This window comes from Astatotilapia calliptera, chromosome 2 (assembly GCF_964374335.1).
Source record: "Astatotilapia calliptera chromosome 2, fAstCal68.1, whole genome shotgun sequence".
In the NCBI taxonomy this organism is placed as follows: Eukaryota; Metazoa; Chordata; class Actinopteri; order Cichliformes; family Cichlidae; genus Astatotilapia; species Astatotilapia calliptera.
The window spans coordinates 9,927,990-9,946,146 of record NC_137423.1 but is presented as its reverse complement, the minus strand read 5'-3'; the positions used below and the strand labels follow the sequence as shown (position 1 = coordinate 9,946,146).

At 43.4% G+C, this 18,157-nt stretch overlaps 2 pseudogenes; both read left to right on the top strand.

Annotated features, from left to right (window-relative positions):
* The first annotated feature begins 1,888 nt into the window (after positions 1 to 1,888).
* Positions 1,889 to 5,776, top strand: LOC113009577 (TBC1 domain family member 2A-like; annotated as a pseudogene).
* An 8,216-nt stretch (positions 5,777 to 13,992) lies between these two features.
* On the top strand, positions 13,993 to 17,878 carry LOC113009568 (TBC1 domain family member 2A-like; annotated as a pseudogene).
* Positions 17,879 to 18,157: the final 279 nt, after the last annotated feature.

Here is an 18,157-nt window from a genome sequence, read left to right as displayed (position 1 = left end):
CAGGTAAGCTGTTCTCTGCCGCTGCTCACACACAGACTCACACGTGGTCTGGCAGACCAACTCGTCATCGTACGTGAGCCGGCTGTCTGTGACGTCGTCTCTTCCGCTCATCTGGTGAACGCCGTCACAGACGTAATGTCCTGAGAGGAGAAGGCGCACTTATTAACGTCTCATAAACTTTCAAAGCTGACCTGCATTCAGCACATGTGTCTGAAAGCACCCACTCACCGCTGTAAGCTGAGGAGCCCAAACGACTGATCACGCTGACCAACAAATAGCGAGCAGTTTACTGGGAGAGGGCAGCGGCACCACCCGTTAGCTTAGAAATGGGCTCCATCCATACTTGAAATGAACGGTGTGCCTTTTCCCTTACCTCTTCAGTAAAGGCTGTGTCCTGGCTGATCACCAGCTGCTGTGTCAGAACAATGGGGCTGTTCTTCTTCTCCACGGTGAACGATGGAGTGAACGTAAACCACTTCAGCTGGAGGATCAGCACACTGAAAGAGATGAGACAAAGAGGAGAGGCTCAAAGGAAGATGCAAGGAGGACATGACATGAACAAAACTGACACCGACTGAACTGTGGTGGTTTGAGGCCTTTGGGGACCGATTTGAGGTTACTCACTTTGGCAGGTTCAAGAACAACAGCTCCTCTTTGATCTTCTTAGCTCCGCACTGGCATTCGTAGTCCAACAGGCCGCCCTGCAGCAGGGAGCAGGAGGAACAGGTGCATTAGAGTTAAACTCTTTTACAGATGAATTCACATATTCGTGGGAGCAAGCCTGTTCACAGAATAGAGTCTAAACGAGCTCTTACTTTCAGACTCCAGCCCCGCCCTTCAGCAGCTCCGCAGCATCCTGCTGGCTGGCACAACCTTGCCATTGGCTGCTGCCAGGGACTCAACAGGTTAGAACAAAAATATAAATATTATATCTGAGTTCTTATGTGGACCCGCCTTCCAGACACAACGTCACCTTCCATGAATGTCCACAGGTTAGCGGCCCTCGCTCTGCTGGTCCTCCAAAGTAAGAAAAAATGAGAAAAAATAAGGAGCAGACCAAGCAAAAGAGGGTATTTAAAGAGACAGTGCTCTTAAGGTGCATTTTTGGCGAGTTTTATTATCTAAATGTCATTGTGTCACTTTCTTATGAGGCTTCAGTGAACTGAAAAAGCTTCTGGGATGAGAAGCGAAACGTCTTCAAAAAAGTTAAAGAAGTCCAGTTGCTTTTTTCCCCCAAGCTCCTTAGAGTTCTCTGAAAATGGTCAGGTAGAAGGACTGGACTGAAAATGAGTAAAAAAGCAGCCAAAGCCCAAGGAAGTTGAAAGACTGGAAACTATTGCTGAGGTCATGTCAGTGTAAAAAGTTACCTACAAGTCTGGCACCTTGGAAGCAAAACATAAAGAAATAAGGTGTAAGGCCAAATGTTTGGTCCTGCAGCCAACCGGACCATGAAATATAGAGCACAGGTGAACAAAGTGAGGCAGCAGTTTGCTGATTTCCACCTTGTGCCTTTCATGTTGATCAGCTTAGTAGTTTGCCAGCTTTCTAGCTGTTAAAGACTTTTGGCGAGAGGTTATTCATATTTGAACTCTAATTGAACCCCTCTTTTTTACTGTTTTTTTGTTTGTTTGTTTTTGGGGTTTTTTGTTGTCTTAGATGGCCTGACTCAGCAGGTGGGGGCAGTTTCTGAGTTTGCCTTCGTTCAAACAGTGCAGAAATGGTTTCGCTATGCTCCAGACCGGATGGGTGGTGCAGGACGCCCGATATCCAGCCCCATCATGGAGTAAACTAAAAACAGTAAATAATACATTTAACAAACAAGCAAGCTCTAAATTTAAGCGGAGAGACAGCAGACATAGCCGCACCATTCCAGGGATTTTTGGTTAGCATGAGGGGTCTAGCCAGGACCCTTACTGGATACTGGGTGGGAATCGAACGTGCGACTCCAAAGATGTGTAGTATTACCACTACACTATCCAGCTGCGCTACACTATCCAACAAAAAAAGTTTTTAGAAAATTTGATAAAGTCTGATGCTTAATATTGTAGGGATATTAATCTCCCTATGATATTAATACGGATTAATAACACAGAGAAGTCATACTTCTGTTATGACAGAATTAATTGGGTAAATTATATTTACAATTGTAACATTGTAAACTTAATGTTACGATTTTACATTATGTTGCAATTTAACATAATGTGAAATTGTAACATTGTAAACATAATGTTACAATTTTACAATTGTAACATCCATCCATCCATCCATCTTCATCCGCTTTATCCGAGGTCGCGGGGGCAGCAGCCTAAGCAAAGAGGCCCAGACCTCCCTCTCCCCAGCCACCTCCTCCAGCTTATCCGGGGGAACACCGAGGCGTTCCCAGGCCAGCCGAGAGATATAATCTCTCCAGCGTGTCCTGGGTCTGCCCCGGGGCCTCCTCCCGGTGGGACATGCCTGGAACACCTCACCCAGGAGGCGCCCAGGGGGCATCCTTGTCAGATGCCCGAACCACCTCAGCTGGCTCCTTTCGATGTGGAGCAGCAGCTGCTCTACTCTGAGCCCCTCCCGGACGGCCGAACTTCTCACCCTATCTCTAAGGGAGAGGCCAGCCACCCTTCGGAGGAAGCTCATTTCTGCCGCTTGTATACGCGATCTCGTTCTTTCGGTCACTACCCACAGCTCGTGGCCATAGGTGAGGGTAGGGATTGTAACATTGTAAACATAATACAATTTTACATTATGTTACTGTCAGAGTCGGACGGTGCCCCGACCGGTCGACCTGTGTGTGTGTGTGTGTTTTTTTGTTCTCCTCTCTCGCTCCGCTTTTTCTCCGCTGCGATTGTTACGCGGTCGCGTAGCAACGGGAGACCTCCGACCCGTAAGTGCTGCCGCTCTGAGCTGCCTACTAAGCCTGGACGCGATCGAGACGGAGAGACGGAAGGGGACACTTCACTGATTCTAGGGAGTTTTGTGGACACACGAGGGGAGACGGGGAGAGGAGCACTGAAGGGACTTGCACTGTGGATAACTGTGGATTGATTTTGGCTTCACTGTAAATAAAGACACTGTTCAACTTAAACGAGAGGTCCGCGTCTAGGTTCGCTAACTCACCACCCTTAACAGCTACAATTTAACATCATGTAAAATTGTAACATCATGTTACAATTTGTAAATTGTAACATTGTAAACATAATGTTACAATTTTATATGATGTTAAACTGTAACATAAAGTAAAATTGTAACATTATGTTTACGATGTTACAATTTTACATTATGTTAAATTGTTACATAATGTAAAATTGTAACATTATGTTTACAATGTTACAATTTGTAAATTGTAACATTGTAAACATAATGTTACAATTTTACTTTATGTTAAACTGTAACATAATGTAAAATTGTAACATTATGTTTACAATGTTACAATTTTACATTATGTTACATTGTAACATAATGCTTAACAGATAATGGTTATCCTCTTTTTATATCATACATCATTGTCTCTGTAGGAGGGTCTGGAGCACTCCCTGCTGAGCCGCTGGGTTCAGTACCTTGCAGGCAGGTCCGACGATGACTTCATCATCTCACCTGAGCTCAAAATTCTGGTGCGTGAAGGCGTCCCTCGGGAGTATCGGCAGAGAGTGTGGCGCTGTTTGGTCCGAGCCAGAACTTTGACAAGCCAAGAGTGCCACACGCAACGCTATCAGCAGGTACAGCTGTAGAGAGAGAGAGTGCTTTATCCGCACCTGAGCACAGGTGGCTCCTCCTTCTTCCTGTTGGGAATGCTGGCGAGCACTCAGTAATCCTGTTCTGTTTCCAGCTGTGTGAGAAGAGTCGGACAGCTCCTAATCCTGCCTCCAGGCAGGTCCAGCTGGACCTTCACCGAACCCTGACGACCAATCAGCACTTCTCCTCGCCGTCCAGCCCCGCCCTCCAGCCCCGCCCTCCAGCAGCTCCGCCGCATCCTTCTGGCCTTCTCCGGGCATAACCCTGCCATTGGCTACTGCCAGGTACTCAACAGGTCAGAACAAAAGTATAAATTTTATATCTGAGTTCTTATGTGGACCCGCCTTCCAGGCAGAACCTCACCTTCCATCAATGTCCACAGGTTAGCGGCCCTCGCTCTGCTGGTCCTCCAAAGTGACGAAGACGCCTTCTGGTGTCTGGTGGCAGTGGTGGAAGCCATCATGCCTCAGGACTACTACACCAAGAATCTGGTGGCCTCTCAGGTCAGCAGACACACTCACCTGCTTGCCTGCTGTGATCTGTTTTAGTGATCAGTGAGGCTGATCTCTGTGAGTCTTTGTGCTCAGGCGGACCAGCGCGTGCTGAAGGACTTCATGGCGGAGAAGCTTCCTCGCCTGGCATCTCACTTTGAGGATCACAACATTGACGTCTCTCTGGTCACCTTCAACTGGTTCCTGGTGGTTTTTGTGGAGAGTCTGCCCAGCGACATCCTGATGCCTCTGTGGGACGCCTTCCTGTATGAGGGTACCAAGGTACCATACACCCGAACGCACCATGACAGAAATGCAGACAACACTTGAATGCACCACAGTAGTGTCCATGGAAACAAAAATGATTTTGTTTTCACCTTTAGATGTCTTTATTTACATTTTAGGAGTAATAAGACATTGTTTACTAAGCATGGGGAACTGTCATGTGACATGAAATAGGAGTGGGAAAGCAGATCATTCTAGTAACGACCTCACAGTCTACCACAAGCAGCGTAAATCCAGACGATGAGCGGGACACTGGCTTTGGGCTTGTTTCTGCAATGTGACAAATGCAGCACAGCTTTTACATCGTTTGTCTCAGGAAATAAAATCACAGTTCAGACACAGAAATATATACCACACAGGGATAAATGCTGACAACAGCTTCAGCCACGTAGATCCAACCCAAAAGTTTAATTTAAACTTAAAGCTCAACTACCAAGTAAGTTAATATTATCTGGCAACTGAGGAACCAAGTGGCTTATTGGAAATCGATCAGAGCTGTAATGAGTAAAGGGCCCAACTGCACCACAACTGAAAGAGTAATTTTATGACTCACCTCCTCAAAGTTTCCAATTAATTGTGTGGCGTGAGTGTCCTGTTATGAAATGCGTGTCTGTGCTGCAGGTGATCTTCAGATACACTCTGGCTCTGTTCAAATACAAAGAGGACGACATCCTGAAGATTCACGACAGCGTGGAGATCTACCAGTACCTACGCTTCTTCACAAAGACCGTCTCCAATGCCAGGTACGCACTCGCCTCCACCCGCCTTAATCTACGAGCTGTTACACTCTCAGAAGTGTAGCGGATGTAGCTGTTGAATCTTTGAGCTTCAAACCCTTTTTACTGAAATTTTGTGAGAAGTTTAAATTTCCCTGATCACAGTAACAACGATTTAAAGATTTTTAAGTATCTGCAGCTCTCGGATACATGTGGTCCAGTCAGTCCAGTATTTCCTGCTCAAACTGCAGTACCTGAAGTATCAAGCAGCATAAAACAGAAACACTCAAGCTGATCAGTTTCCAGTTCCTCTGTGTTGGTGATCGAGTCCTTTCCACCTGCGTGTGTCCATGCAGGAAGCTGACCAGCATCGCCTTCAACGACATGAACCCATTCCCCAGCCGGCTGCTGAGGAACCGGCGAGTGCTCCACCTGGAGCGCCTGCAGGCAGAGCTGCGTGAGCTGGAGGAGCAGCACAAGGAGTTCATCACCGAGAGCGTCGTACGGAAAGACAAAGAGCTCGACGTCATGGTGAGCGAGGATGACGAGGACCTCTGATCACACGGGACGCTTCAGCTGCTCACTTCGAGACGACGATGAGTTTTCCATGAGTTCAAGAGAATTTTACTAAACCGGCTGTTAACTGGTTTCCTTCACACCAAACACAGGATTGTGTCAGGTTCACCATCTCTACTAACACTACAAGGAAACAGACGCATACAGATTTAACTGCATCACATCTCTGAAACAAGCTTGCAGTAAACAAATGTGTACTGTGTTCACGTGTGTAATAAGTCAGGCTGCAGAAATGTGCAGATGTATTTCAGTGAATTCATTTGGATTAATATGTGATAGCTTATTTATTTCATTGCATCTTTTGCTTTATACCTAAAAATGCGTGACATTTCTAAATGTAGTCACATCCCTATGAAACATGGTTGATTATCAGCTGTAGTCACAGCTGGTGATAAAGTAATTAAATGTCCAGCTATTCAAAAATAGGGCATTCTGCACAATGAGTACTTTTTGGTACTTGAAGTATATTTTGATGCTGATGCTTCAGGGCATTGTGCTGCATTGTCGAAGCTCTCTGGGCTTCCGGTTAGAACGACCTCACAGTGTTTTATTTTGATCTGGTGTAAAGTGCATTGTGCAGAAATGACAGCATGATAGTCACATGATAAAACTGACTTTTCTTTTCTTTTTTTTTAATTTTACTGGGTGTGCATCTTGTTCAAATGTCTTTTTCAGCATCATTTGTACATAAATATTCTGTATATAAATATTTGATTTTCATTTATTTTACAGAGTCCTTTATTTTGTTTCACAAATATGACATTCATGTCAAATGACATCTGCAGACTTTATAATGACCAGCAGGGGGCAGTGTATTGCAGTCTATGAGAACATTTACTGAGACCTGTTTCATGCACTAGTTTCATGTCTCATTGAATCCAACATGATGTTGATTTTGTAAATTAAGGTCACATCTTCATCACATCTAATTTCAAAACACTGATCAATTTTTTTTAAAAATGAATTCCATACCAATTGCAGGAATAAAATAGGAATAAATAACAAACGAGAAATACATACAAAACAAGAGAAAGGCACACATGAGAGAACAGGTCACATGACAGCACAGCATTATCTACCCACAATTTGAACTAAATAACAGATAGCACAGGCAATGAAAACAAACGGAAATCAGAATAAATTTAAAAACTTTTATTGATGTTAACTTGAAGTGCTGAATTAGCCCTGTTGTCAGTTCAAATCACTTCAATCTATAGCGCACTTTAAGGTCTTTAGACCTTAAAAAGTAATACACTGCAAGGTAAGCTTGCAGCATCTTACTTTAAGGTCAACTGTGAAACTTTGTGGAAAGCCTGAGACAAGTTGATGAGTCAGTGAAGCGCACTTCCTTCTGATGACGGCTATACTGAGGTGAGTTTTTAAGCATATCCTGAACTTTATTCATTATTAGACTTCTGACACCTGGCAAATAAACTCTAATGCGATATGAGAACATAACAGCAAAAAGCCAGTAGCTGGTACATGAATGGATAAAAATTGGATCCCTCTTATATTACGTTGTTTTGAACCTAACCGCATCCACTGAATTAATGCAGTTTTCAGGACAGTAAAAACAGAGAACTCTGATATACACAATTTCTGATTGCTGATAGTGTTTCTTAATGCAAAATGGGCTTCCATTTAAAATGCAATTGCTTTATGTTCGATCTTTAGCGAAGAAGGGTCATTTTTGATTCTGTGGACAAGGGATGCAAATGGAATGTGAAGGCAACAGGTAGTAGGGTGAATTAGGGTTTCGTGTGGTCTTCAGTGCATGAATTTTATTGCCACTTTATTTCAACTTTTTATTAATGTACTCAAAAGAAAAACAAGAACCACAAAGGAGATTCTTGTGATTCTTGTTTGTGCTATCTGTTTGTGAAAGAAAGCACATTTTACCACATCATACTGTGTTTGCTGCCATTTATTTTACTCGTCCTGCCTGAGTGTCTGGGCTGCGTTTGTCTGTGCACCTTTGTTCTGGCCTTCTGCTGATGGGTTTCACATGCTGGGCTTTCCCTCTTGGTCCACACCCAGCAGCCTGCTGCTGACCACACACAGCCTACAAACTGATCCATCCATGCATCCATCCATGCATGCATGGCCTGGTTATTGTTGAGTTATCACCTCCAGCTCCTTGCTCATAACCAGGTAGATACTGGGCTGGGCCTGATCTCTGAGCTCAATAACAATGACAAAAATGCCAAACACTTTACTCTTCATGGTAAAAAATGTTTATAATACAGTAAAAACTGGATGTAGCCAAAATCAGTGTTTTATATACAGTGTAAGTGAACAACATTGCTACACTGCTGGTGTTTGATTGATAGAGGCTTTCTTTATAAGAACTATGATATCATTTCTTTTGCTGATTAACAGTTTTTATATAATTTTTATATCATATATAGCTTTCAAGAAGCCAAAGATCACTGGACGAAAAGACTACAGACCTGTGGCTCTGACATCTGGTCAGGAAGTCTTTTGAGCGCCTGGTTCTCTCCTATCTTAAGACCCTCACGGCCCCCCTCCTGGACCCCCTGCAGTTTGCATACAGAGCCAACAGGTCTGTAGACGATGCCATCAACATGGCCCTACACTTTGTCCTGCAGAATCTATGCTAGGATCCTGTTTGTGGACTTCAGCTCTACCTTCAACACCATCCTTTCAGACCTTCTTCAAGGATTGCTTTCCCAGATGAATGTGCCTGATCCCATCTGCCGGTGGATCACTGACTTCCTGACGGACAGGAAGCAACCAGTGAGGCTGGGGAAGAATGTCTTGGACTCCCGGACCATCAGCACGAGCTCCCCTCAAGGCTGTGTTCTTTCTTCTATGCCCTTCTCCCTGTACACCAACTGCCGCACCTCCAACCACCAGTCTGTCAAATTAATTAAGCTTGCAGATGACACCACCATTATTGGACTCCTCTCAGACGGGGATAAGTCTGCCTACAGGATGGAGGCTGAACATCTGGTGTCCTGATGCAGCCGCAACAACCAGGTGCTGAATAAGTGTTATTTTCATTTACCACTGGCCCAAGTACATTTTTATTGGCTTGTGAACAAAGCTGTAGTTTTTGTATTTTTAAATATTAACGCAATTTAATTGACACATTATTTATATTATTTCACTTTCAATGTGAAAAATGCTGTAAAAACGTTGAAAACAATGGTCACCCCTGTTCGCTGCAATGTAAAATAGTACAACTGCTGGCAGCCTTCATTAAGTTGCATCATTTAAACATTTTCATATTTTTATTCAACTTCTGCAGGATGCTTTGATGAAAGACTCCCTTTTCCCAAGTAGAGGCTTTACTAGAGGTCACAGGAACAGCGCTGCTGTTTTGGATGCGGAAAAATGTTGTCTTTCACTCTACCTGAGCTCAGTGTCTCAGTAAGGGCTCCGCCTCATTGTAGCTGACGCTGAAATGTTTGTGTGGGTTGCCATGACAACACCAGAAGTGCATCTGAGATCGTGTCCAAATTCATGTGCTGCATCCTCCTGAGGACTCGGTGTTCTGACAAAACGTCTTACTTTGGCAAAACGTCCTACCGTAAGTAGTTCATGCGTTCTCGGCGGCTCTAGTGACCCTCGAACTCTCGGCTAGCTATCGAGGTGGTGGATAACATACGTCTCCCCCACAAGAGCACGAATCTACAACTTTTCTACTACTGGTTTTACAAGGCGTACACGGTAAAAACATTATGCTGTTATTTGTTAAGCACTTGTGCATCTTGTGAAAAGAAATAAGTGGCTGAGATGGATGTCATATGTGCTATTGATATTATTTTACTCGTTTCTAGTTTTCACGGTGCTCCATGATTGTGAGAGGAATAAAAAAGAATTGTGGACATCAGTACGAAGCATGGATTCTTTTGACCAGAGTAGATACACTGGTCCCTTGAATATACTAATCTTTTTGAGGTGGGTGACTGTTCCTGTGTATTTACAGAAACAATGGTTGTGATAACCTCAGCTGTTTCAGAGGGTGACTGTTCGTTGCTTTGCGCACTTTTAAATCTGTATACAATGGTTTGTTCCCTTTATGTGTTCTGAGGTTTAAACAAAGATGTACTAGATGTATTATACCGGTCCCTCGAATCTACAAATCTTTTAGATGTGGATGACTGTTCATTTTCATCTGTGTTTACAGAAACACTGGGTGTTGGAACCTCAGTAGTTTCTTTTTGGCTGACAGACTCTGGAGCTGTACAAGAGGAATAAAGAGCTGCAATGCTTTTGTGAACCTGACCTGGGAAGGGAGAGAAATATATTTTTGTTTTGTTTTTGTTTGTCTTCTTGTTTTATTTGATTCCTTGTGGGATTTGGATCCAACAAGTAAAGTATGCATATTATGCACACACACAAACACACATGCAGCTATTACCATTTCATGTATTCTTGAATAAAGACATTGATCTGACACATTTAAAATGCAGCCAATTGTTTTTATTGTTATATTATTAAGAAAAAAGAAAAGGTGGGGTTGGGGGGATGTAAAGAAGAGCTTAAAGGAAAGGGCTAGAGGAGAGAAAACCCCAACAATTAGCAGGGCATTTTTTTACTTGGACAAATTGTTAATAAAGTTTCCATATCTGTAACAATGATGACAGTATAATTGTTTATAAACAATTATATTGACAACTATATGTGTCCAGTATGTTGGCTCATTTTCTTTTACTTTTTGCATTTGAAAATAAAAGTTGGGCTGATTTTGACACCATTACAAGAAGTGTTGTTAATGATTCTTTTTGAATTAAAATCAGGTTACCACAAATTGTTTTTGAATTTAATTTAATTTGAAATGTTTGTCAGTGGGTAAACAATTCGTAATGCAAAGTCAGAAACATCGAGTTATTCTTGTACTGCATGCTTGCAATAAATAAGTTGTCCTAACAGTCAGTCAAAGAAGCTTGGAAAGAAAAGCGTCTGGACTTCTTTGAGTTGAAGTGACTGATATATATATTTTTTATCTGTTTGTTTTGTTGGTTTTTGTTTTTTGCCCTTTATCACCATTCCTCTTCCCTGCTGTTTTTCTTTCCCTCTTTCTTTCTCCCCTTTCTTTCCCCCAGTCATGTCTGTCCTATGTGTAGCAAGTGAAAATAAAATAAACAATAAAAACAAAGGTGAATCAAATAGACCAATACGGCAAGGCCGGGATGGTCCATTTGGTAAAGTAAATCCGTTAGTTATATTTAACATAATGTTAAATGGCAACATTCTGTTTACAATGTTACCATTTTACATTGTGTTAAATGGTAACATTCTGTTTACAATGTTACCATTTTACATTGTGTTAAATGGTAACATTCTGTTTACAATGTTACCATTTCACATTGTGTTAAATGGTAACATTCTGTTTACAATGTTACCATTTTACATTGTGTTAAATGGTAACATTCTGTTTACAATGTTACCATTTTACATTGTGTTAAATGGTAACATTATGTTTACAATGTTACCATTTTACATTATGTTAAATGGTAACATTCTGTTTACAATGTTACCATTTTACATTATGTTAAATGGTAACATTCTGTTTACAATGTTACCATTTTACATTATGTTAAATGGTAACATTCTGTTTACAATGTTAACATTTACATTATGTTAAATTGTAACATTATGTTTACGATGTTACCATTTTACATTATGTTAAATTGTCAGTAGGCCTGGTACCGGAACCGGTACTGGACCCCCTTTTACTTTCAGCCATCAGAAGAGGGTACACTGTGGTCATAACAATACTCAGACTGTAGCATTTAAAGGTCCCAAAGTGTACCAGGAAAATATCCCCCGCACGATTACACCAGCAGCCTGAATTGTGAATGTGAGGGAGGATGGATCCATGCTTTCATGTTGTTCACTCCAGGCTGATATAAAAATGATATAACTAATACTACTTCTACTAATAATGACAATAACAACATAATAATAATAATGTCAAAAATACCAGTAATAATAATAACAATAACAACATAAACAACAACATTACTACTAATAATAATAAAGATAAACAAATGTATTAAAAAATTAATAATGATAATAATAATAATAATAAAACTGATCATAACAGTAACAATATCAATCATAACAACAACAGTACTAACAACAATAATAACAATAACAATGAAGGTGTTGCTGCAGATCTGAGTCCCGACTCTGCTGCCTTTCTAGTGCGGCAAAGAAAGTAAGAAATAGAAAAAGAAAAACACAAATAAACTGAGTGTGAGGGTTTTTCTACAAGTTACACTGAATATTTGCACAGACATGCTGACTGTTTGCTGGGAGACGTCACCTGTCTTTTATAGAATAGCAGGTAAGCTGTTCTCTGCCGCTGCTCACACACAGACTCACACGTGGTCTGGCAGACCAACTCGTCATCGTACGTGAGCCGGCTGTCTGTGACGTCGTCTCTTCCGCTCATCTGGTGAACGCCGTCACAGACGTAATGTCCTGAGAGGAGAAGGCGCACTTATTAACGTCTCATAAACTTTCAAAGTTGACCTGCATTCAGCACATGTGTCTGAAAGCACCCACTCACCGCTGTAAGCTGCGGAGCCCAAATGACTGATCACGCTGACCAACAAATAGCGAGCAGTTTCCTGGGAGAGGGCAGCGGCACCACCCGTTAGCTTAGAAATGGGCTCCATCCATACTTGAAATGAACGGTGTGCCTTTTCCCTTACCTCTTCAGTAAAGGCTGTGTCCTGGCTGATCACCAGCTGCTGTGTCAGAACAATGGGGCTGTTCTTCTTCTCCACGGTGAACGATGGAGTGAACGTAAACCACTTCAGCTGGAGGATCAGCACACTGAAAGAGATGAGACAAAGAGGAGAGGCTCAAAGGAAGATGCAAGGAGGACATGACATGAACATAACTGACACCGACTGAACTGTGGTGGTTTGAGGCCTTTGGGGACCGATTTGAGGTTACTCACTTTGGCAGGTTCAAGAACAACAGCTCCTCTTTGATCTTCTTAGCTCCGCACTGGCATTCGTAGTCCAACAGGCCGCCCTGCAGCAGGGAGCAGGAGGAACAGGTGCATTAGAGTTAAACTCTTTTACAGATGAATTCACATATTCGTGGGAGCAAGCCTGTTCACAGAATAGAGTCTAAACGAGCTCTTACTTTCAGACTCCAGCCCCGCCCTTCAGCAGCATCCTGCTGGCTGGCACAACCTTGCCATTGGCTGCTGCCAGGGACTCAACAGGTTAGAACAAAAATATAAATATTATATCTGAGTTCTTATGTGGACCCGCCTTCCAGGCAGAACCTCACCTTCCATGAATGTCCACAGGTTAGCGGCCCTCGCTCTGCTGGTCCTCCAAAGTAAGAAAAAATGAGGAAAAAATAAGGAGCAGACCAAGCAAAAGAGGGTATTTAAAGAGACAGTGCTCTTAAGGTGCATTTTTGGCGAGTTTTATTATCTAAATGTCATTGTGTCACTTTCTTATGAGGCTTCAGTGAACTGAAAAAGCTTCTGGGATGAGAGGCGAAACGTCTTCAAAAAAGTTAAAGAAGTCCGGTTGCTTTTTTCCCCCAAGCTCCTTAGAGTTCTCTGAAAATGGTCAGGTAGAAGGACTGGACTGAAAATGAGTAAAAAAGCAGCCAAAGCCCAAGGAAGTTGAAAGACTGGAAACTATTGCTGAGGTCATGTCAGTGTAAAAAGTTACCTACAAGTCTGGCACCTTGGAAGCAAAACATAAAGAAATAAGGTGTAAGGCCAAATGTTTGGTCCTGCAGCCAACCGGACCATGAAATATAGAGCACAGGTGAACAAAGTGAGGCAGCAGTTTGCTGATTTCCACCTTGTGCCTTTCATGTTGATCAGCTTAGTAGTTTGCCAGCTTTCTAGCTGTTAAAGACTTTTGGCGAGAGGTTATTCATATTTGAACTCTAATTGAACCCCTCTTTTTTTACTGTTTTTTTGTTTGTTTGTTTTTGGGGGTTTTTGTTGTCTTAGATGGCCTGACTCAGCAGGTGGGGGCAGTTTCTGAGTTTACCTTCGTTCAAACAGTGCAGAAATGGTTTCGCTATGCTCCAGACCGGATGGGTGGTGCAGGACGCCCGATATCCAGCCCCATCATGGAGTAAACTAAAAACAGTAAATAATACATTTAACAAACAAGCAAGCTCTAAATTTAAGCGGAGAGACTGCAGACATAGCCGCACCATTCCAGGGATTTTTGGTTAGCATGAGGGGTCTAGCCAGGACCCTTACTGGATACTGGGTGGGAATTGAACGTGCGACTCCAAAGATGTGTAGTATTACCACTACACTATCCAGCTGCGCTACACTATCCAACAAAAAAAGTTTTTAGAAAATTTGATAAAGTCTGATGCTTAATATTGTAGGGATATTAATCTCCCTATGATATTAATACGGATTAATAACACAGAGAAGTCATACTTCTGTTATGACAGAATTAATTGGGTAAATTATATTTACAATTGTAACATTGTAAACTTAATGTTACGATTTTACATTATGTTGCAATTTAACATAATGTGAAATTGTAACATTGTAAACATAATGTTACAATTTTACAATTGTAACATCCATCCATCCATCCATCTTCATCCGCTTTATCCGAGGTCGCGGGGGCAGCAGCCTAAGCAAAGAGGCCCAGACCTCCCTCTCCCCAGCCACCTCCTCCAGCTTATCCGGGGGAACACCGAGGCGTTCCCAGGCCAGCCGAGAGATATAATCTCTCCAGCGTGTCCTGGGTCTGCCCCGGGGCCTCCTCCCGGTGGGACATGCCTGGAACACCTCACCCAGGAGGCGCCCAGGGGGCATCCTTGTCAGATGCCCGAACCACCTCAGCTGGCTCCTTTCGATGTGGAGCAGCAGCTGCTCTACTCTGAGCCCCTCCCGGACGGCCGAACTTCTCACCCTATCTCTAAGGGAGAGGCCAGCCACCCTTCGGAGGAAGCTCATTTCTGCCGCTTGTATACGCGATCTCGTTCTTTCGGTCACTACCCACAGCTCGTGGCCATAGGTGAGGGTAGGGATTGTAACATTGTAAACATAATACAATTTTACATTATGTTACTGTCAGAGTCGGACGGTGCCCCGACCGGTCGACCTGTGTGTGTGTGTGTTTTTTTGTTCTCCTCTCTCGCTCCGCTTTTTCTCCGCTGCGATTGTTACGCGGTCGCGTAGCAACGGGAGACCTCCGACCCGTAAGTGCTGCCGCTCTGAGCTGCCTACTAAGCCTGGACGCGATCGAGACGGAGAGACGGAAGGGGACACTTCACTGATTCTAGGGAGTTTTGTGGACACACGAGGGGAGACGGGGAGAGGAGCACTGAAGGGACTTGCACTGTGGATAACTGTGGATTGATTTTGGCTTCACTGTAAATAAAGACACTGTTCAACTTAAACGAGAGGTCCGCGTCTAGGTTCGCTAACTCACCACCCTTAACAGCTACAATTTAACATCATGTAAAATTGTAACATCATGTTACAATTTGTAAATTGTAACATTGTAAACATAATGTTACAATTTTATATGATGTTAAACTGTAACATAAAGTAAAATTGTAACATTATGTTTACGATGTTACAATTTTACATTATGTTAAATTGTTACATAATGTAAAATTGTAACATTATGTTTACAATGTTACAATTTGTAAATTGTAACATTGTAAACATAATGTTACAATTTTACTTTATGTTAAACTGTAACATAATGTAAAATTGTAACATTATGTTTACAATGTTACAATTTTACATTATGTTACATTGTAACATAATGCTTAACAGATAATGGTTATCCTCTTTTTATATCATACATCATTGTCTCTGTAGGAGGGTCTGGAGCACTCCCTGCTGAGCCGCTGGGTTCAGTACCTTGCAGGCAGGTCCGACGATGACTTCATCATCTCACCTGAGCTCAAAATTCTGGTGCGTGAAGGCGTCCCTCGGGAGTATCGGCAGAGAGTGTGGCGCTGTTTGGTCCGAGCCAGAACTTTGACAAGCCAAGAGTGCCACACGCAACGCTATCAGCAGGTACAGCTGTAGAGAGAGAGAGTGCTTTATCCGCACCTGAGCACAGGTGGCTCCTCCTTCTTCCTGTTGGGAATGCTGGCGAGCACTCAGTAATCCTGTTCTGTTTCCAGCTGTGTGAGAAGAGTCGGACAGCTCCTAATCCTGCCTCCAGGCAGGTCCAGCTGGACCTTCACCGAACCCTGACGACCAATCAGCACTTCTCCTCGCCGTCCAGCCCCGCCCTCCAGCCCCGCCCTCCAGCAGCTCCGCCGCATCCTTCTGGCCTTCTCCGGGCATAACCCTGCCATTGGCTACTGCCAGGTACTCAACAGGTCAGAACAAAAGTATAAATTTTATATCTGAGTTCTTATGTGGACCCGCCTTCCAGGCAGAACCTCACCTTCCATCAATGTCCACAGGTTAGCGGCCCTCGCTCTGCTGGTCCTCCAAAGTGACGAAGACGCCTTCTGGTGTCTGGTGGCAGTGGTGGAAGCCATCATGCCTCAGGACTACTACACCAAGAATCTGGTGGCCTCTCAGGTCAGCAGACACACTCACCTGCTTGCCTGCTGTGATCTGTTTTAGTGATCAGTGAGGCTGATCTCTGTGAGTCTTTGTGCTCAGGCGGACCAGCGCGTGCTGAAGGACTTCATGGCGGAGAAGCTTCCTCGCCTGGCATCTCACTTTGAGGATCACAACATTGACGTCTCTCTGGTCACCTTCAACTGGTTCCTGGTGGTTTTTGTGGAGAGTCTGCCCAGCGACATCCTGATGCCTCTGTGGGACGCCTTCCTGTATGAGGGTACCAAGGTACCATACACCCGAACGCACCATGACAGAAATGCAGACAACACTTGAATGCACCACAGTAGTGTCCATGGAAACAAAAATGATTTTGTTTTCACCTTTAGATGTCTTTATTTACATTTTAGGAGTAATAAGACATTGTTTACTAAGCATGGGGAACTGTCATGTGACATGAAATAGGAGTGGGAAAGCAGATCATTCTAGTAACGACCTCACAGTCTACCACAAGCAGCGTAAATCCAGACGATGAGCGGGACAATGGCTTTGGGCTTGTTTCTGCAATGTGACAAATGCAGCACAGCTTTTACATCGTTTGTCTCAGGAAATAAAATCACAGTTCAGACACAGAAATATATACCACACAGGGATAAATGCTGACAACAGCTTCAGCCACGTAGATCCAACCCAAAAGTTTAATTTAAACTTAAAGCTCAACTACCAAGTAAGTTAATATTATCTGGCAACTGAGGAACCAAGTGGCTTATTGGAAATCGATCAGAGCTGTAATGAGTAAAGGGCCCAACTGCACCACAACTGAAAGAGTAATTTTATGACTCACCTCCTCAAAGTTTCCAATTAATTGTGTGGCGTGAGTGTCCTGTTATGAAATGCGTGTCTGTGCTGCAGGTGATCTTCAGATACACTCTGGCTCTGTTCAAATACAAAGAGGACGACATCCTGAAGATTCACGACAGCGTGGAGATCTACCAGTACCTACGCTTCTTCACAAAGACCGTCTCCAATGCCAGGTACGCACTCGCCTCCACCCGCCTTAATCTACGAGCTGTTACACTCTCAGAAGTGTAGCGGATGTAGCTGTTGAATCTTTGAGCTTCAAACCCTTTTTACTGAAATTTTGTGAGAAGTTTAAATTTCCCTGATCACAGTAACAACGATTTAAAGATTTTTAAGTATCTGCAGCTCTCGGATACATGTGGTCCAGTCAGTCCAGTATTTCCTGCTCAAACTGCAGTACCTGAAGTATCAAGCAGCATAAAACAGAAACACTCAAGCTGATCAGTTTCCAGTTCCTCTGTGTTGGTGATCGAGTCCTTTCCACCTGCGTGTGTCCATGCAGGAAGCTGACCAGCATCGCCTTCAACGACATGAACCCATTCCCCAGCCGGCTGCTGAGGAACCGGCGAGTGCTCCACCTGGAGCGCCTGCAGGCAGAGCTGCGTGAGCTGGAGGAGCAGCACAAGGAGTTCATCACCGAGAGCGTCGTACGGAAAGACAAAGAGCTCGACGTCATGGTGAGCGAGGATGACGAGGACCTCTGATCACACGGGACGCTTCAGCTGCTCACTTCGAGACGACGATGAGTTTTCCATGAGTTCAAGAGAATTTTACTAAACCGGCTGTTAACTGGTTTCCTTCACACCAAACACAGGATTGTGTCAGGTTCACCATCTCTACTAACACTACAAGGAAACAGACGCATACAGATTTAACTGCATCACATCTCTGAAACAAGCTTGCAGTAAACAAATGTGTACTGTGTTCACGTGTGTAATAAGTCAGGCTGCAGAAATGTGCAGATGTATTTCAGTGAATTCATT